This window comes from Lissotriton helveticus, chromosome 4_1, assembly GCF_964261635.1.
Source record: "Lissotriton helveticus chromosome 4_1, aLisHel1.1, whole genome shotgun sequence".
Classification (NCBI taxonomy): Eukaryota; Metazoa; Chordata; class Amphibia; order Caudata; family Salamandridae; genus Lissotriton; species Lissotriton helveticus.
The window spans coordinates 1,063,304,779-1,063,326,986 of NC_136063.1; the positions used below are offsets into that span (position 1 = coordinate 1,063,304,779).

General features: G+C 46.8%; 1 protein-coding gene across 3 annotated transcripts in view; it reads right to left on the bottom strand.

The window, feature by feature from the left end:
- The window catches only part of TRIO (trio Rho guanine nucleotide exchange factor), a 4,034,553-nt gene that overhangs the window by 2,109,083 nt on the left and 1,903,262 nt on the right, over nucleotides 1-22,208 (bottom strand). The window lies entirely within an intron of this gene.

Here is a 22,208-nt window from a genome sequence, read left to right on the forward strand (position 1 = left end):
TGAGACAAATGTGTAAGTAGAAAAATTAGAAGGCATCTCAAGAATAGGACAGCTCTGATGCTTTTAGGCCTTGATTACAGCGCAATAGTAAGAAAAGGTTTCTGACTTTTGGAAAGGCTCTTACTGTTTGTTGGGACATGAATATCCCTTCCATGGTAAATAAGCCTCTTCCACTTCCCTGAGTGCCGAACAACATGTGCATCTATTATTCAGATTTTTATTTTTCCCATGGTGTCACACTAATGGAGTGTGTGCGCAGAGGCCTATGTGAGACCCAGAAAATACGAGGTCCAGGACTTGTTGTGTTACCTTGGACAGGCCCCCCAAGTGTGCCATCATAGAGGAGTACTTTCCCTGATCTGGGTTTAACACAAAGTCATAGTGAAAGGTGCATAACATTTTGCAAATAATTAAGATAAACAGACATGTTTATCTGTGTCAGTAAGAGTGTGGCCCACAAGCCCTTCTTGTGTAAAGTTCTGCTTTTATGTGTACCTCAGACCCTTGAGCTGACTGTGAGAAGTTGGCCTGGTATATGCTGTCCACTAGTGGGCACCTTGTACCAGTCCAAGCAACCCTTAATGGTGATTAGGTTAAAGACAACCTTTATTGAAAGCTATCCTAGTGGTAGCTATGGAGAGCAGCCTTCAGGCTAAGTCTCGAAGGAACGTAAAGCAGCTTGGTTTACCAGATTATAACCTCCTGAATGACCAAATGAAAGGAGAAATACACAAGGTATATATAAATTATATGCATTTATTACTAAACACTCTCTCCTAACCTCTTTATAAGATCAGAGAACAAGGCACTCAATAATACAGTACTAGAACAACAGTAAATAGTACAATACACAGCGGGCTCCAGGGGGAGACCGGACCATATACTAAGAAAGTGGTATAACAACCATGACTTGACTAGACACAGTGCCTAGAGCACGTAGAATCGCTGGGACCCCAAGGAACCAACCAAGGTAGTGACAAAGGGGACCCACGGGGGACATGTGTGGTGTGACAACACAGCCGCAAGCTCCGTACAATCCTATGAGAACGTCGCAGTTGGAATTTTAAGGATTAAGGACACTTGGGAGAGGACTTTGAGCAAACCCTTTCAAACTTAGAAGATTCTAAGGCCAGCACCCATAAGAGCACCGGCGTACTCGTGTTACCTAACCCAGGGATGCCCGGTGCATAGGTGTCAATTGTGTCGGGAATCTTCGTCGTTTTCAATGGCGTGATGCTGCAAAGTGCTGCTGCCATGAAGTGAAATAGTGTCCGGTGTGATCCAAGCCTGGATCGGAGATGAGAAGAACCTGAAAGCAGAGGGGACAGAGCCTGGATCAATTCAGGATGACCAAAGGCTGGGTAGACGAATGCCCACCGATGTAGGGTGCTTCTGGTGAGTTGAAGCGATGCTCGACTCTGCAGCCAAGGGGACCAGGAGATGTTGACGATGACCAAAATCCGGAGGTGAGCTGTCCCAGTCGAGTGCTGGGGGGTCAGTGTTCGGATGGAAGAGCAACAAGCCTTGGCAACTGCAAACCAAGCGGTCAGAGGAAATCAGCATCGGTGAGGACCAGCAAGGTCCTGGGGACTCTCCAAGCAAAGGAGAGTCAGGGCACGTCTGGAGCAACCAGGAAAGCCCACGGAAAGTTAAAGTTACCTTCACAGGGACCCACAGGCCAACCGACCAGGGATAGCGAAGGGACCTCAAGAGGAATCACAAAATACCAGCCCACGGAACACTCGTGGAGTGTAGGCCGGTAATATTCGGTTGAAATACTGTTCAGGGTCAGGACTACAAATAGCCCAAAGCACAGCCTCAGGGGTTGCCAGAAAGCATATGCTGTTGCAAAAGAGCACTGTGCACAGGGGATCGGGTTGCTCGGTCCCCACGAGGGATACAGGCCTCAGAATTGCTGAGAGCACAGATCAACCTCTGAGACCTCGGGAACCAACCTCCTGTTTCGCAGAAATCTTCGGTGTCCTCAGGAGCTTCGGAGATGTAAACCATTCAGATGCGTGGTGGTGCCTGCTTAGCAGGGGAGTAACTCCTTTACTCCAAGGAAGATTCTTCAGTCATCCAGGGTCGTGCAGATCGTCAAAGTACTTGGTTTCTGTAGCAGAGTTCAGTCCAGGTAAAATCCAAAGTCCTGTAGTCAGGGGTTCCTACTTTATACCCAAGGAAAGAGTGGGACAAACTCCGGGGACCCACCTATGGGAGGGTCAGGTGAGAGGGGTGGCTACACCCATATCCTTTGTCCAGTTTCGTGCCAGAGCAGGGGCCGATCGCCCCTGCAACCGGTTTGAGCTGGACTATACACAGTGACACCAAATGTGCCCCCAGTGCAGACATCAAAGCACTCTTGGAGGGCACCCACCCAGCCCCAATACACTAAAGCCTATCTGGGAGGTGGTTACACCTCCCTGTGACAGGAAACCTATTGTCAAGGGTAAACAACGTTTACAACAAAACTTTTACCACGCACTACCATTACAACGCAGGCATTACAACGCAAACCATTACAACGCATTGCGCTGGGGGGCGCTCTAGGATAGGGAATACGTTTAATTTTCTATCCAACACCTTCCCTAGTGTCCACGGGGACTGGAGTTGGAATAGAACATTATACTTACCACTATCCAGCACCTCTAAGCGCAATGCGTTGTAAAGGTTTGCGATGTAAAAACCGCGTTGTAAAGGTATGCGTGGTAAAAGTATGCGTTGTAACGTCATACATCCATTATCAAGCCTTACCCTGCCGGAGTTTCGTCCAGCAGCAGGAGGGCAGACTCGTGTCTGTGGCTGGCAGCATCCATCTTGTGATGGCAGGGTCGAGAAAGCTGGTACCGGGTGTACCGGTGTTGTCATATTTCTCCCTCTAGGAGGGTGGAATCATACCTCTCCAGCCAGTCACTGGCGGGGAGGTATGATTCCAAGGTGTTTTACACCAAACACGACATGTTTCCTTGCAGCCGTTTTAAAGTTAGCATTTACCGCAAGGTTATATTGCATTCAAGAGTATATGGTTGGCTGCATCACAGAACAACCCCAGAGAATAGATTCCGAATGCTGTAGAGGGGCTCTGCTCATGCATGGGTACCCTCTCACACAAAACCCAGCACCCTGTCTTCAGAATTGATAAGGCCTGCCATAGGGGTGACTGATAGGTTTATATGTGCAGTGATATAAGGTAGATATAGTGAACCTATATCTAAGTAAGGGGTACATGCACCACCTTACACAGGCTGCAGTAGCAGACCTGTTGTGTCATTTTGAATCGTCTCCCAGGGGTGGCATAATACATGCTGAAGCCACTGAGAGGCCTCTGGGGTACCTATGCCCTTGGTATATAGTATACCATATACTAGGGACTTATAAGGGTACCCCAGAATCCAATCTGGAGTGTACCTAAAGTACATGCAATCAATTTATAGGAGAAAGCATCTAGGCTGGGGTCCTGGATAGCAGGATCCCAGCCATAGTAAGTCAAAAACAGTGAAACACCAGCAAAAAGTGGGGTTAACTGTAAGAAGCAGATCCTACTCTCCTACACTGACACTCTGTGTAAATGTCAAGTGCATGGTGATACAAGTGTGATACCAGAACTCTATGTGTGTACGAGTGAGTATTGAAACCAGTGGGATTCCATTTTAGATACCCATGGTTTAGCATTTCACAAGTTGGAGGATAATTACAGCTTCCATACAGAGTTGAACTGTATTTCCTGTATTCCTTTGGCTGGGCTTCCAGACACTTAAGTGATGACAATGGAGACCTTTAGCAAGTCCATTGGGACTTAGTTAACAAGGGGCTGCTGATTAATGCCCATTAAGCACTGCCATTTGGGTAATGTCATGGGTGAAATATGGGGCTATAGATAGATAGATAGATAGATAGATAGATAGATAGATAGATAGATAGATAGATAGGATAGATTTTTTACTTGTTTCAGTCCAAAGGCCATACCAGTAAATTACAACAAACAAAAATTAAAAAGGAAAACATTAAAATTTTCACCTACAAATATACAAACTTTTATTAGTTAAGACTTAAAAGTAATATGTCTAAACAGTTTTTTAAAAGTTTTATGTCTTATGATGCAAATAGTAATGAATTAGGCAAAGCCTGGGCCAAGGGCGGACCTGTACACGCCCAGGGTTGGCTGGGCCACCCCTCTAAGGTTCACCTTCTTTTTCTTCAACTTTTATCAAATGTCACCTGACTATCAGTAATAATGAATTTGTTCAATTTACCTCTCAGTGAATTATTTCTAAAAGTTATACTGGGATTTCTGGCCAAAATATTATTGGATTCTGTCTGACAGCTAGCCACTGCCTCTGCCTTATCGGGACCACAAGATCCAGGTCCCAACAAGGCACAGAGTCCCCGTCGTCACCAGAAACGCCAAGAGGTGCTATAAAAATCATTGCGGGCTCCCACAATGCAGTAAGCCTGTCTGTCTGACAGCCAGCCACTGTCTCTGCCTTATCGGGACCACAAGATCTAGGTCCCAACACGGCATGGAGCCACCGTCGCGATGCCTGGGCCAAGGGAGGGCCCGTCTGTGCCCGGAGGAGGCTGGGCTGGGCACAGGTGATTATTTGGAAGCATTTAATTTTGTACAGGCCGTTCGGCAGTCAAGGGTCAACTAGTGAGGTTAAAGTGCATTGAGGACATTGGCCACTGGACATTTATGCAATCTTTGAAGACTTATGGACAGAGTGTTATGCTTATTAATATAATTGTCATCTTTGGGGCTAGAATGGGAAAGAGAAAATCCTGTGAGGGAGGCATGGGTGACGGTCAAAAAAAGAAGGGGAAAAAGAAAGGCCCAGGTCCTACTAATGATTCTGGGGGTGGTGTAATGGATAGAATAGACAGCATATGATCAGGATGTGAGGGCCTCTTGGACTCCTTACTCTCTGATACGTCACTCAGGAATAGCACACAGCCGATCCCAAGTAGTGAACTATGTAAAGGGCATATACCAGATATGCTTAAAAAGCCAGTCAGCATGATCCCTTCTTCCAAACCTTTGAGAGAACCCCAGGCAAGTGTTATAGTAGAGGGTGCTCCCCAGCATCAATCAGATTCCCGGGAAACCCTGGCCATTTTCCCTGTAGTAACAGGGTTTCTACCCTGCTAGACCATCCAGATTTATCCGCAACTCTTCCCCACAATATGACACAGGTATATAGTGCGGGCATGGAAGGTACAGAGAGTGACATATATTATAACGCCCGGGGGTCAGATAAAACTGGTGAAGGCAGTAATAGCAGTATAGCACCTGATGTTAGAGTTGAGCAACCAAGTAGGCTCACAGAGGACTAATTTCAAAGATCTAAAAGATCAGTTTCCACTCGGCTAATAGCCCTAATGAATGACTATATTGCCCTGACACTTCCTCACTACCAATTGGTGGAAAACCTTGTGAATTTTGATATTCAAACCCAACACCTCACCTACTCTAACATTAGATTTAAATACAACCCCCCTGAGTTGGACACGTATTCCAGTTTGTCAACACTAAGGGAGGTAGATAGAAAGTTACCCTCACACGCTGGTGCCCATATGGAACAAATAATACAAACAGCAGCCAGCGAGAGTGAAGATCTTGTAGAACCAACTCCATCACTAACTATGACAAGAAATACACCCACAACACTCCCTCGTTGGCAGGAAGAAGGGACACTAGAAAGAAATCAACTAGAGAGAGTTAACGGGCAGATTACACCTCATTCCATCTCACCAAGGCTAGCCGTAATGTCATGGAACGTTTATTTTATGCGTTTTATATAGCGCGGACTTTACCCGAAGGTGTCAGAGTGCTTCACAATAGGAACATGGCTGGTGGACCCAATCCATTGTCCAGGCTACTTAAATGACCACATCCCAGCTACCAGTGAGGAAAAGGTCATCCATCGGGGGGCTAACTATCTGGGTTCGCCAAGGCATTAGTTATAACATCCTGACCCAGAGCAATGACATCCTTGCAATTCGGCTGAGGTCTGGCCTGCAATGTAACATTGACATTTATAATGTCTATGCAAGGGGAACACCCAGGGGGAAGAAGTCAGAAGTTTTAGCTGCTCTCAGCTATCTCCTAGACCTGCATTGCTTGGATTCCCTGGTGATGCTTGCGAGAGACTTTAACTCAACCTTTGAGCCTCTTGGAATTTAGGAGTATGATCTCGCTGGAGAGGAAGATGCCAGGTGGAGCATTCCAAGATTGGAATTAACACCTATTAAGAAATGGTCAGAGGTGGCAATTCAACTTAAATCCATTTGTCTTGAAAAAGGGCTATGGGCGGCAAATTGGAGAACAGTCTCCGACAGACACGGGGCGAACACATTTAACAATGGTCATATCGCAAGCCGAATAGATTATTTATTAATCAACCTAAACCTATGGCATGGCCTTCGGGATAGGATCATGAGGGATCGCCTTGGAGCGATCATAATCCCCTATGCTCATCTCTAGACCTACAAGCGCAGAGGGAACTTACACAGCCAGTTAATGAGCTCATCTCTCTTTATTTGGTCCCCACAAACGATATGTGACGACTAAAATGGGCAAAGATATTAGAGAAGCCGAATTTGTTAGCTACTACTACTAAGGATATCGACCTTACGCTAGCTGAGCTAGAGGCCTGTTCTATTAACCCCAATTTCTCGGAGGCTATAATTGACACTCAAAATACATTTTTCACCCATTTACGCTCTTATTTTTTAAAGCAATGTTGGCCTAAGAGCACTCTACAAAAGAAATCTTGCCAATGGTTTAATGAGGAATGCAGGATGGCAAGCAGAGTGCTGGGGGAAGCGATCAAAGCAGGGGACACAGGCATTGTATGTTTAAACAGGGGAAACTACAGGAGAACTCAAGAAAAGGCTAAGAAACAATGAGACGAGTGTAGATGGCAGGATCTCAGACTGGCATGCGCCAGCAATAATTCCAAACAGTTATGGAACATAGTCAAATGGGACAGGCGGGGGACAGCCATTACGGCCACAAAATCACGTAGCCCAGGACTAATGGGTCAGAGATTTTAAACCCCAATATGCAGTGGGGTAGACGAGGGAGACCTCTTCGAGCAACCTCATTTGTATTATCAAGACACAGCCTTTGTCCTGGGCGATATCTTTGCTGCCCTGGGGTAGTTACTTGGGGGGGGGCGGGGGGGGGGGGGGGCATCAGGCCCAGATTTCGTTCTGGCTGACATCTTCCTCCAAGACAAGCCCAAGTACGGCCGGTACATCGTACTACTGGCAAACGCAATCGCCCTAGGTGCTCCAGTCCCCAATTCCTGAAAAGGGGCCAAGATCATCCCTGTGTACAAAAAAGGGGATAAATCTCTTCCAGGCAACTATAGGCCCATCACCCTAATAGACTCTATGCAAAAGGTGATGGGTCGGTTGGTATAAAACTAGGTCCATTATTAGATCAACAAGCTGGACATCCTATCACCACTACAGGCGGTTTTCATGACCACACTAGCACCATCGACCAGGTGTTTTGGTTCATATTAATACATTGGCAGACCGTGGTCTTAGGCAAGGGCAGCTTGTATGCTGTCTTTGTTGACCTTAAGTCAGCATTTAATCTTGTTTCCCGCAGTAAACTTTGGGTAGTGTTGCAAGGGTTGGGGATGCCACCAGAATTGCTTTCCCTTATTGCTCGCCTTCATGAGGGCAATTATGCCCAAATATGGTGGGGCACACAAGGAAATGTCACCAACCCCTTCCCTATAGAAAAAAGAGTGCGCAAAGGCGCCTACATTATTTTCCCATTTCATCAACAGAATATATAATATCAGCCCCCACAGATGCCCCAGTTTTAGCAGGTATAAAAATCCCTATTTTATTGTTTGCTTACGACACATTAATTATCTCTAAAACCCCTAGCGGTCTTCAGTGAGCTTTGTTAATTTTGGAGGAGTTTTGTCGCCTACGAGGTTTGGGAATTAACGTTCCTAAAACAAAATTTATGACCTTTAACCAGCATAGAGCATTCAGAGGAGGAATACTCATGAATAATCAACCCCTGGAACAAGTTAGCGCATTTAATTATTTGGGGCTTATCTTGCAAAACAACATGAGGTGGAATCATCAGCTAGAAATGGCTGCCTTGAAACACCTGAAACTATCAGGTGCCTTACAAACTGAGTTTAATACCTCACTCACCAAGCCAGTTAGTCCGGTGTTGCAGATATATAGCATGAAAGTCGTAAGCTCCGCTCTATATGGGGCGGAGCTTTGGGCGTACGAGAATCTCACCCAACTAACCGTTGCAGAAAATAGGTTCTTACGAAAGATCACTAGCCTCCCGCACAGCACTCCAGTGCGCCCTTTGCTATACGATCTAGACAAAAAAAGCACTGGCCGACATAGCCAGACTACGTCCCATCCAAAGCTGGCGAAGAATCTGGTGCAGGCCAGAACTAGCAACATATGCTGCAGGTTTCAAAGATCTCATTATGGCAGACTGCTTCCATAAAATGAGATGGTTGCGGGAGCTCAGAGCCTCCCAAGTCAGCATTGGCATGTCCACCCTGTGGGAAAATCCAGCGAGTGACCTATTCCCTTCAAAGGAGATCTTTAAGGAAAAATATTGGGAATTGGTATTACAGAACACACTTAGAAATAGGGTCACATCCTCACTGACGGGAGGGTTCTTAGAAGCTAAACCGGCCAAGTTTGGAGCTTTATTGGGACCTAATACTTAAACCACACGATCGGAAGTTGCACTTCCAATTTAGGGTGGGCTCATTACCAATTATATCCTTTAGAGCGAAATGGGCAGTGGCAGGTAACAGCACGAGTCCTTCTTGTCAGACCCAATCAGAGTTGCAGGCCCACCTATTGTTTGTCTGCCCAGCATATGCTGGCCCCATTGAGCGTGGCTTATGCCAATTTGCAGGTTAATGGGTACGATAAAGAGTAGTGATGCGTTAAGAATATTGCACACAGATACAACAACCTGCATTGCTATTGCATAGCCAAGTTTCTGAGATGGACGTGGGTCATTAGATCACACACACTCTCTCCAAACGGATGAATCTTTATTGCTATACTTTGCACCCGTGTAAATGAAGTTGGCCATGTTTTTAACACACATTACATTAACAAATAGTATATTTGTATATGTCTACAGCACTCGAAGGTCAATAAGTGTATCAATTTTCCAAGCCTCATGAAATGTAACCGTTTTTATCTGTTTTATCTGTTTTAGTCTTTTTAATTGTACTGAATGTGTTTAACTATTTTTCGCGACAGACCACATATATTTGTTATCAATGTCTTAAATCTGCCCTAGTAACCAAATTTTACGCTAAGAAACATTTTTATCTTATGTATTGTGCTTTTATGACATAACTGTTGAATAAAGCTTTTTGGATTGGATTAGAATTAGGCTTTTACAATCCCAGGACGTTCTAACAGTTATTCCGTTCTAGGGATGACCGTTCTGATTAGAAGATGTAAAGAGCCACCTAAAGCTCTGAATAAGTCTTGTGGCATAACAACCGTGCCTCCCTGCACCTCAATACAGGTTGGATTAAAAATAGTGGTAGGAGAATCTGCCTTCGGAACCCCATAGTGTGAGTGTAAGGAGTATAAAGTGTGCACCTGTCTTTTGACTACCCACATTGTATGTACAATTGCCAGTGCTGGCTGTGCTATTTGCCCAGTTTTTTTCGTGTATGACTACAATTCTAACATTCTAAATTTCAGATATAAGGTTTGTTTTGCCTGAGGGCCTAAGATACTCAGATACGGTTTATAAGAAATTTACAGTTTTATGGCCAGGTATGATTGTAGTAGGTGCTTCCCCCATCTCTATCCCCTGGACATTTTTTTCAAAGTTATGGGTTGAAGAGAGAGGGCTCGTCATGCAAATGCAAGAAAGCTGAAAGGACAGATAGGTAACCTTTAACTATTGTCACAGCAAGTCCTTGCTAAGCGATTGACAAATAGAACAGAAGAGCATCTGATAACTGTGTGTGTAGGGGTTGTATGTTCTCAGGTGAGCACCAGACCACAAACTTATCTCAGCGTCCTGCACAAATTAATTCTGTTGATGGATGCCTGGATGGTAAGATGATGCCAACCATTTAGGGAGGAGGATCGTAGGCCATCAATTGTTGTCACACAATCTCCAAGCATGAAGGTGTAGATCGTGCAGGTTCAGATAGAATGTAAGACCTGCTACAGAGAGAGAAGGTTTGCCTGAAATGGCAGCTAAACTGCAGGACATATGGTCATTGTTAGAAATTGAGTTTTTGGTTGGCAGAGGTATGCACCTTGTCCAAGCAGGAACCACAATCCTATGTCAGGTTAAGTAACAACACACCCTAAATTATCCTGTGCGCTCCCTCTGATGGCTCTGATTTGAACAACACTTCAAACAACAGTAAAAACAGAACAGAAAGACTCCACACCAGGTTAGAACGAAAGAGCTTAATTTTATGAATAAAACGAATCCATAACAACAAAAATCCAACAAGTACAAGTCGAGACATACATTTTTAAAGAATAAATGTAAAATAGTGCTTAGAAGCAATAGGAGCTTAAAAGGGTTATCTTGTCGCGCTGGACCAGGGCAATGTCAAATGTTCAGGCTGACTAGAATGGAGCGCGGGCCGGATACAAAGACTCAGTTGAATGAATGAAAGGAGTTTTCTAAAGCGCAACTTAGCCCAAGGGCGTCAAGGCGCATAAGCAGGTCAAGAAGAGAGAAGTAACCAGGGAAGATCTTACAGATACGCTTCAGAAAAAAGCCAGGTTTTCAATGCTCTGAGAAACAACGCAAGAGAGGGCTACATCAGGAGCTCAGGGGGGAGGGAGTTCCATAATCTAGGCGCAGCCATGAAAAAGCTCTACCTCCCCATTTGGCCATTTTGAACTTAGGTACCTCAAGAAGATTTTTGCTAGAGGAGCGAAGAGATCAGCAGGGGGTGTACGGATGTATAAGTGACCTGAGACCCTCAGCACCTGTGCCATAAAAGGCCCCATGGGCAAGACAAAGAATCTTAAAAGAAATCCTAGACTGAATAGGAAGCCAATGAAGGCTTTTACGGGCTGCTGAAGCCGAGGCAAGCCTAGGGAGGTTAAGAACCATCTTTGCGGCCGCGTTCTGAACCATCAGGAGGCGAGGAATAAGACTCTTATTAATGCCCACATAGAGGGCATTACAATAGTCCAGTCTCGAGGAGACTAATGCCACAGTGGCCAGTTTCCAGGCGTCAGGAGACAGGTAGTGAGCAATTTTTCTGAGAACCCTGATGATACCACAACAGGTCAACACGGTCCTACTGACCTGACAGTCGAAGGAAAGCGCGGGATCCATCAGAACCCCTAGATTCTTAGCAAACTGACGGGGGGAGGGCAATCCCCGAGAGAGGCCGGCCACCAGTCGTTAGACCAGATATCCTGACTACTCCCGAAGATTAACACCTTCGTCTTGTCCCCGTTCAGTTTCAGGAAGTTCTGAATCATCCACTGAGACACCGCCTCCATGCAGTTCCCGAAGTTCAGAGCAGAATCCTTCACAGACTGCGAAAGAGAGACGATTATTTGGGTGTCGTCAGCGTATGAAAGTACTTCCAGCCCAAAAGATCCAACTATCCTGGTAAGAGGGGTTACACAGATATTAAATAATGTAGGGCTCAACGACAGCCCTGAGGGACCCCACAATGCACAGGCTTCGGAGTGGAGAGAAACTGGCCTAGCTTCACTCTCTGTTCTCTTTCGGAAAGGAAGGAAAACAAGAGGCTCAGGGCAGGGCCTCCAACCCCTATCTCCCTAAGGCGAGAGATCAGGATAGACGGAGATAGGGTGTCAAAAGCCACCGTCAGGTCTAATAGGACCAGGAGAGTGGTATGGCCCTTATCGACCTGGGAGCGGATGTTATTAACAACTGCCGTTAGGGCGGTCTCAGTACTGTGAGATCTCCTGAAGCCTTGCTGGGAAATATCAAGGAGGGCCGAGTCCCCAAGAAAGGAGCTAAGATGTTGTTTAAGATGGAATTCCAACATCTTAGCCGGGGCAGGGAGGATTGAGATAGGGCGTAAGGTTTTCAAGACCCCTGGGTCTAGAGTCGGCTTCTTAAGAAGGGGTTTTACAACTGCCATCTTCCAAGAAGATGGAAATACTCCCTACGAGATTGCACAATTCATAACATTCATGAGGGGGAGAGTCACAACATCTCGGCAAGATTTAAGAACTTTAAGCGTGCAGGAATCCAAGGGGGAGCCTGATTTGGTATTGTCCAAGAGTTGAATAGTCAGCTCAGGGGTGAGTAAGGGAAAGGACAGGAGACTGGGGGGGTCCAACAGGTGAGCTCCAAACTCTAGAAAGAGCAGGAGTATCAGAGGAAATCATACCCTGATTTAATAATTCAAGAGAGCTATAGATATCCACGATCTTAGACTGGAAAAAGACCGAAATGTTATCACACAGCTCTTGAGATTCTACTATTGGATCGGCTCCCTGAGGGTAAGATAAGGAGTCTATGATTTTAAAAAGATCTCTAGGAGAATGGAGAGAAACAGTAATCTTGGAAAAATAATCTCTCTTTTCTTTCATGATAGCTAATTTGTAATCTTTTAGGTGGAGTTTATGAAGTTCCTTTTCAGAGGGATCCAACTTGGTCCTATAGCATCTCTCCTGTTTACGACACCCTTTTCTCAGCAGCCTAAGTCTGTCCGAGAACCAGGGGGCTGCAGGGCTCTTTCTCGCAGAGTAATGCTTTTTAAAGGGGGCAATGGTATCCAGAGCCCCTGAGAAAGTGCTTGCGAGTTCGAGAGAAGCAGAATTGGCACCCTGCAGTTCAGCAGGTGAGAGTTTGTTCAGGTAAGGAAAGAGGGCCTCATTATTAATGACTTTAAGGTTCCTCCTAAGTTCCCACTTCTTAGCGTCCAGGGGAGCAGAGGATATGTCCAAAGAAGACAACTCTAATGGAACTCTAATGGAACAGCCAGGTGATCGGACCAGGCTAGAGGGACAGGGGAGCCCACCTTCAACCTGAGATCATTAGAAAAGACTCCATCGAGTGTGTGCCCAGCCAGATGGGTGGGACCTACCACCCGTTGCGTCAGGTCACAGGAGCCCAGAGTATCCAATTGGTATCTCTGGATTCCATGTTTTCCAGATGAAAGTTAAAATCGCCCAGAAGGGTGATATTAGCCCTCTCAACAAATGGCTCTAACAGCTTGATCATATCCTGACTAAAGGAAGATCTAGGGCCCGGCTGTCTATAGAACAGGAGGCCGGAGAAGGAGATGGAAGGAGGGGAGTTGATAGAAAAATAAAGAGCCTGAAAGGTGTCAGAAGGAGTAGACAAGGCCTCAGTGCAACAGATAAGAGAATCTTTATATAAGATTCCTAAGCCTCTCCACGACGACCAATCCTATCCATTCTAGCAAGGGCATACCCAGTGGGAATGGCATCTACCAAATCATGTCACGAGGAATCAGACGCCCAGGTCTCTGTAATAAACACCCATGTGGGTTTCCTGGCAGAAACAAAGTCCCTAAAGGCAGTATTAATTTTTATTAGAGACCTAGCGTTGATAAGGAAACCTCTTTCTGTGATTGTATTCGGAGCGGGCTTAGGAACGACTAAACTAGGCGGTACCAGCCGGAAATTACCATCTCCCTTAGTTGGGTCCGCTGAACTAAAGAATCTTCATCCGAGATGCGTTGTAGTCGACGAAGATGAAAGGTGCAGCCAAAGAGACGAGTCTGTGTCGAGCCACGCAGTGGACACGATGCATCGATTTTCTCCACGCAACTGCATCAATGCGTCTGTTTCAAGTGCAAAGTGCTGATTCAAAATGTGAAGCAAGGCAGCTGTTCCCGCAGTAGGCAATGCGTCATTTCAGGAGGCGATGCACTAGTTCCGAAAGAGGGGGGCAGGGTCCACTCCACCCAACAATGGTTCTGACTCATGCAAATGTGAAGATGCGCCGGTTCTAATGAGGATGCATGGGTTCTAGACGTAGATGCACCTTTGGCCTCACTTTCAAGGGTCCAGGACTGTGGCAGCACCACTTGGCAAGTCAGACTCACAGCTTGTAGAGTCTAGATGCAGGTAATGGCAGTCTTTGATATCCCTAACACTTAGAACAGGAGGCAAACTAGCAAGTCTTTGGAGTCACTCTAGGTTCAAGTGATGCAGGCCCAGACTTTGTCACCTAGACAGGAGAACAGTAGAGCAGCTCAGCAAGGCATGAGCACAGCAAGGCAAGAGTCCAGCAAAGCAGCAGTCCATTCATCAGAAAGCAGTTTTTTTTGTGGCAGAGTTGTCACAGAAGTTTACTAAAGTTATGGTGTCAGAGGTCCAGTACTTATGCCCAGTTTTGCCTTTGAAGTGGGGGAAACTTAAAAGAAAGCTATGAAGTGCATAGAGGTCCTCCCTTTCTGCCTGGCTTCAGATTAACTAAAGGGGGGTATGTGGCTCTTTGTGTCTGGAGAGGACACATCCTATGCAGGTATAAGTGTGAGGATGTGCCTGGCTCCTACCTCCTATCATGCAGGAGGGGCAATTGAGACAAACCTAAACTTCCTTCGTGTGTGGCTGTCTAGAGGGAATACACCAAGCCCAGCTGTCACTCTGCCCAGACTGAACAAACACAGGCAGCAGGTACCAAATGGCTAAAGTAAACGCCAACGTTCTAAGAGCGGCATTAGCTAAACTGTAAATTAAGATCCATCTTCACCATAAGTTGAGATTTTAAATTGTGAGTCCAGTGACCGCAAACTTGAAAAGTCTATCTCTTCAAAATTGGTAATTACACTTAAAAGATGTAATAAGGTAATTCCAATGTTAACCTATGGGAGAGGTAGGCCTTGCCTAAGTGAAAAATGAAATGGGTCGTTTTTCACTACTAAGGCATGTAAATCTTAAAAGTACATGTCCTGCCTTTTAAATACATTGCACCCTGCCCTGCGAGTCACACAGGGCCTACCTTTAGGGCAACTTATATGTATAAAAAGGGAACGTTTAGGCCTGGCAAAAGGTTTGACAATCCCAACATCTGGCACAGGAAAGGAGCCTGAAGCTCTGGAGGCCTTCAGACTGTCTTAATCAAATCATGCCATCCACTGTTGAGAGAGTACTAATTGGTTCAAGAGAAAAGAATGCATTTCACCTGTAACTAAAGTCTCCGGAGCAAATGGCGGACAGCCCAGAACTTGAATGTTGGATGTTCTCTATTCAATATATTTCCAAATCTATTTTTGGGAATGAGTGCAACATTTGACATTGCATTTCTTGAAATCCTCGTTGTAGGAGAGTGGGGTCTGCAATCCTATGGTCACCCCAGATTTTTGCTTTTTGCTTCACTGGTTTACGACTTTCCCTGGCTGTGGGCCTGCTAATCAGACCCACAGCCTAGCTGTTCTCTCTCTAAATTGACAACCATGTACTTTAGGTGCATTTACCAATTGGTACTGGGCCACCTTATCAGTCCCTGTACAGTGTACCTGAGGTACCCAGGGCATAGGTGTACTCAGGGCCTACCAGGGGCTGAAGCATGTATTATGCCACCCCTGGCTGGCCATCTAAACAGACACAACTGGCTGGTAAGACAGCTGGGGCAAGGTGGTGTAATCACCCTTTGCTGTAGATATAGTATACCTATATCTAACCCCAAAATGGACACATATACTCCTATCAGTCACTCCTATGGCAGGCCTTATCAATCCTGAAGGCAGAGTGCTTGGAATTATGTGAGATGGTGCTCTGACATGAGCTGAGCCTGTCTGCAGCTTGCGGAACCAAGTCCTTATAGCTGTTCCATGATAACGCTATACCATATACTCTTAAGTGCATTATAATCCTCGCGGTTAAAAGCTAACTTTGGTATAGCATTATCAAAACATGTCGAGTAAGGTGTCATACGAATTGGAATACTACCCCCTCGCCAATTCTGGCGACGGGGGTAGCATTCCACCCTTCTAGAGGGACAAGACATGTATGGTACGGTTAAAGTTAACTCGAGTCTTGGCATCACAAAATGGATGCTGCCACCACAGACACAAGTCTGACCTCCTGCTGCTGGGAGTCCTTCCAGCGAGGGAGGCTTGGACAAAGGGTTTCCTGCCTTGTGAGGTGCTAGCACCACCCCAGACAGGATTTTGTGTATTGGGTAGGATAGGCCTGAAAGGAATGAGACATGCCTGGGGCACACAAGGTGTCCTGTGCATACACCGGTTCAAACCAGTTGCTGGGGCATCCCTGCCCCAGCTCTGGCGTGAAACCGGACAAAGGATAGGGGGTGTAACCACCCCCCTTCCTGGTCCCACCCAGGGGAGGGACCTAGTCACCAGTACAGCCCCCTTTAGCAGGATAAAGGTAGGAGCTGGTCCCATTCCAAATTAGATTAATCCTGAACTACTCTACAAGAAGAAACTCTGGACTTCGACGTTCTGCTCCACAGAAGACTGAAGAAATCTCCCTTATGGGCAAGGAGTGTCCACCCTGCAACTGCAGGCACCATCAAGCGTCCAGCGGCTTCACTTTGTCGTCTTCCCTCGAGGATCCAGACTTCAGAGCCCGACGAGACCCGGATTCCCAGACCTCTCCGACCTCAACTCACATCTGCAGCGAAGCTGAGACCGTGGGTGCGACGAGACACGTGGGACCGGCCATCTTGAAAGAAACTGCACTTCGCTTCCAGCACGACTCTCGAGGTAAGCTCGACCAAGTGCTTTGGGGATTGAGAAGCCCCAGCCCCGAGCAGCCCCTGCACCGAAGATCAGCCCTCCAGCTTCCACGAGATCCGCGTGGGGCCCTTCTGCTTGTTTGCTGCTCGATGCGTTGTCTGATCACTTGCCGGCTGGCTAGTGACCTCCTAGACGACGAACCTTGAAATCTTCACTGCTGGTCTGGTTGCTCCAGACTGGCCCTTGCTCCCTTCCAAAAGAGGAGCACCCCGGACTCTCCTAGTCCGCACCAGATGCCTTTTCCACTCACCGTGTGGGTTGCCTTTGCCAAGGCCTGTTGACTCCGAATCCGGAACAGACACCGCCGACAGCGAGAGCCTGCGTGGGACAGCTTGTGCCTCCATCCTGGTCATCGAAGACACCTCCTGGTCTACGTGGCTGCAGAGTCAAGCGTCCACTCTTCACCTGATCGCGACGACGACATCTGGTTCCTTCCTGGTTCCACTCCAGTCACTGGCTAGTGACTTTGAACATTGTCCCCTCTGCTTTCAGGTCTTCAGCATCTCTGATCCACCCTTGGATCACACCGGACATCTTCCTCCTGGTCGCCTGCAGCATCTTTTCTTCCAGGCTCCATAGACTTCAACGCAGAAACCCGACACGACTTCGCACCTATGCACCCGCAGCCCGTGGGTGAGGTAACGAGAGCATTTCGGTGCTCAGGGGTAGATTGACTCTCCTAGTGTCCAGATTCACAGTCGTTTTAGTCCTACCTAGTCAGGATTGTCCGTACTCACCTTTTTCTTGAACTGTACTGTCCATTGACGTTGTTACACATCTCGCGTGTGAGTTCACACTCTGCACACGCCTCCCGTGGGCCTCCTATTACTTACCTAAAGTTAGGATAGCGTAGTCCCAGCGATCCTACAGCCTCTGGACAGCTCCATTCCTTCTATCGATTTCCTTATACCATTTACTTAGTATATGGTTTGCCGTGCCCCTAGGGCACCATTGTAATTTTGTGCAACTTATCATATTTTTCCTAAGAGATTGTCATGTGCTTAGCCCTCTGATCGCATAAAGAGTTCAGAGGTGTGTGTTATTAATAAATATACTGTTTATTTTCATAACAACCTGTGTGGTGTCCTTTCATCTGGTATTCAAGGGGTTATATTGTGGTAAAACAGCTGGCTTCACCTGCCAAAAGAGTTTAGCCTAAGACTGCTTTGTCCATGCTACCATTAGGATAGCTGGTCTATAAGGTTGACTTACAACCAATTACCATAAGGGTTGTTTGGACTGATACAAGGTGGTCACTAGAACTAGTGAACATCATATATCAGGCTAACTTCTCACACTCGTGTTCCCAAACCACTATCACCACATCCACTGAATTACCTTCCGGTCAAAGTGTGTCATTCAACTGCTTCACCGGTTTGAGTTTCAAAACTTTAGTCTCTATTCTCTACTGGTAGGATTCCACCGCTAAGATATAAATTTGTACTAAATCCAATTTTTGAGGACACACTTAAACAAGCCATATATTTTCTCAGCTGTGCCATTTTATTGCACATCTACCCGAGGAAAAATCATCTTCCCCTCCCTTCTTCTGCTTATTTAACATTCTGTACTAGCTGCAGCACCCTTGTGCTAATATGATGCCACGGCTGGGCCTTACCTTGTGCCCTTTAGCATGTACTGGCTACTCTTGGGGCTAACATCCTTACTAAGTACACCTGCTGACACACTGGTATCTGGCGTGCACACTGCCACCATTTAGCTAATGCTCTCTATTGCCTTTGAGAGGCATTTTTGCAGCTTTACAAACGTGGCTGTGTGTTTGTCCCATAGGATTATAGGGGTGGGTTAGTGGCACCAGAGTTGGATTTTTGATGCAGCTCTCATGGGAGTTTTATGACCCAGTTGTCCAACTATTTATTGCTACGAGCATCAGCGGGGGTTACTTCTAAGCTGTTTTTTGGCTAGGGTTGCACTACAGAAATACTAAAACTAAAGCTACTCAGCAGTCTGCCGGTTCCTTCTTCAACAGTGCCTGTCCCAAAATGTTCCAAGCAACTCAGGGGATCTCCAGGCGTCAGGATGCAGGTTTAGACGGAGCGCATGAAGAGAGCAGTCACAGCGCTCTCCACTGCTAGAAGAATTATTTTAGAATAAGTGAGTTTCAAAGCTCTCAACAATCGTCGGTTTGTGTTCAGTTTACAAAAATGGCTATATTACACATATTTACATGCAGAGACAAACTTAAATCTTAAGATTTTTTCTCAATTTATCATTTTCCTTGAAGGCCTCAAGTTAGAATCATATCACCCCTATATTAATCGGAAACATAAAACATCACTTTGCAGAAAAGATCCAGAGACCGGACAAATGCAAGCACTAAAGGGCATGCCACCAGAATTGTCAACATCCCAGTGTCAAGGTTTAGTCCCGTATGACAAGCAGTAAACCAAAAGCCAGGGACTTTTAATCCTTTGCCTTGCTATAGTTACTCACTCATCTCATCAGTCCTGGGAAGTGAAATACGTTAACACCTCAGGAACTGAGCTTACCACTACTGAAGGGTGTACCCAGTACAGAAAAGGGGTGGAAGCATACTATACCTACAATCAAGTGCTTGTGGGGCATGGGGTGCAGTGATCACAAGCAACAGAGGCATATTTAATAGAAAAAAGTCTATATTAAATAACACTGAGTCAGCGACATGCAACAAAACTTGTATTTGAATATTACCTTTACCTTGGAATTAGGGGGTTTTGCAACCAGGATTGTTTTTGAAAGTTAGTGGCAAATGAAAAAGGGCTAAGGATTCTTCAGTCAAGCAGGTTGAAAAGCATTTAGAAGCATGTTTTTATGCATGCCTCCTTTCCCTAATTAGAAATCTTTGGAAGTCTCTGAAGTTCTTCATTTAACACTCTAATCTATATTTTCATCATTCTAATGTAGCACTTTTAATTTTCCTACATGTACACAGAAATTAGACATGTCGCGCTATCCTCACAAACAAAGCGGCCGCCATTAGACCAGGCGCGCTCGCCGGACACGCCCACTAGAGGCCACGCCCCTCACCCTACAAATGTGCATGCACAGGAAGCGCAGCGGACGAGCGCAGCGGGAGCGCCGTTTGCGCGCCGAAGGCGCGCCTAAGGCAAGCCCGTCTGCGCCCGTCCGCGACCAGCCGGGACCCAGGGCCACAAACCCTGGTCCCCTTCCTACCCAGAGCAGGACTTACAGCTCGGCGGCCTTACGCAGCATAGGTAGGATTGTCACCCCCCAGTGCCCCCATATATATGCTCCCACAGAATTACCCCCCCGATGTTCGGGGTGTAAGCACTCCTTTCGCAAAACTCCGTCGGCCGAGGCACTAACGTACTGCATGTACGCACTAAACTGCCACTCCTTATCAAAACATTGCACTCAGATCGCCATGCTGCTCGAGGAGAAAAAGCCAGACGCAGTTTTCCTGACAGAAACATGGCTCACTGCTCACTCTGAGCCAGACGTTGTTCAAGCACTACCCATAGGCTACCATATCCTTAGATTGGATAGACCGGTGGGGAGAGGCGGAGGTCTGGCGATCATTTTGAAGAACCAGTACCAATGCCGTACTACAGCAGATACTATCCCTGACTGTGAGAGTGTAGCATTCTGCATAAAGTTCAACGCAAATAGTTCCTTCTCAGGCACCCTGATCTATCGCCCCCCTGAGCCTGCAAAAATGTTCCACAGGTCCCTGCCAGGAATTATAGCGGAAAGAATTCTGTCGTCCGCTAATCACACGATCCTAGGGGACCTGAATCTTCATTTTAATTCCCCTGCAGACCACATTGCTCAGGAATTACTAGAAGATCTGGAAGCCCTCCAACTTTCCCAACTGGTGGCAGCTCCGACCCATGAAAAAGGCAATTTGCTTGATCCCATATTTAGTAACTGCCTGGATCTAACTGTCGATCAACCCATCCCCCTTCCATGGTCAGACCACTTTCTGGTCCCTTTTGCCTGGGTCACACATAAGACCCCCCAAGCACCTCCCCAAGTCACCATCAGGAGGAACTGGTCTAAACTCCCCTTGGAGTCTTGGCTGTATAAACTGGACTCCACCCGCCCTTCACCCTGCCTAGACCCTAATGTGGCAAACGACAACTACGGAAGCTGGATTACCCACTCACTAGATTCGATTCTCCCGCTTCGCAGATCCTCCTCGAAGAGACTACAGAAAACTGCCCCCTGGTTTTCTGACTCTCTAAGACAGCTTAAACGCACTTGCAGACAACGCGAGAGAGCCTGGCGTTTAGATTTCCTCCCAGATAAAAAGACCTCCTACAAAGAGGCGATCAAAGCCTATAAAGAAGGGATCAGAACGGCCCAGGCAACTCATTTCTCTGAGAAAATACTAGGAGCGAAATCAAAACCTAAGGAAATCTTCCAAATTATAAAACAATGCTCTAGTGCCAATTCGGCTCCCCCTCCTAACAAAACCCAGGAGCAATGCAACGAGCTTGCAGATTTCTTTCATGACAAAGTTTTAAAAATATATTCCACCTTTCCATCCGCAGCTACACCCCCGGAGGTGTTTAAACCACTCCCCCCCAGACCACCTCCTCACCCAGACCAGCCTTCCCTCGAGCATTTCCTTCCTCTTGACCTCGACACTTTAAATAAAGTGGCCCGCTCGGTCAAGTCGGGTTCCCCCCGTGATCCTGCTCCTCCAGACGTCCTGATGCAGGCAAGTAAAGCCACCCTGCCTGTAATCCTGGACCTCCTAAACACGTCCATCTCCGCCTGCTCTGTCCCCACAGCCTGGAAGCAGGCCATGGTACGGGCGTTGCTAAAGAAACCTAGCCTAGACCCAAACGACCTTTCCAGCTACCGCCCCATCTCGCTTCTCCCTTGGGCGAGCAAGGTGTTAGAGAAGCACATAAACGCACAACTGGTTCAGTTCCTGGAGGACCACTCGCTACTACACACATCCCAGACAGGCTTTAGACCGCAGCACGGTACAGAAACCGCCTTAGTAGCAGTCACCGAAGAAACTAGAAGGATACTGGACCAAGGAGGCTCAGTGGCAGTGATCCTCCTTGATCTAAGTGCCGCCTTCGATACGGTCAGCTATTCCACCTTGCTGGACCGTCTCCATAACATCGGAGTTTCAGGTGACGCTCTACGGTGGTTTGACTCTTTTCTGTCTGGGAGGTCGTTTCAGATCTTCGACGGTGTGACAGTATCCACTAGCAAACCCCTGGGCTGCGGAGTACCACAGGGCTCATCCCTGAGCCCGGTACTGTTCAACGTATACATGAGGCCGCTGGCGAGTGTTGTCGAACCGTATGGCATTAAAATCGTGTCATACGCCGACGACACCCAGCTTGTGGTCTCGCTGGCTACCGAGAACAGCAGGCATCCCCCAGCAGATCTGTTAAAATGTCTAGAGGACGTCAAGGGATGGATGACCAACTCCTCCCTTAAACTAAACGGAGAAAAGACGGAGCTCATGCTCCTAGGCCCATCCTCCCCGGTGCCGTT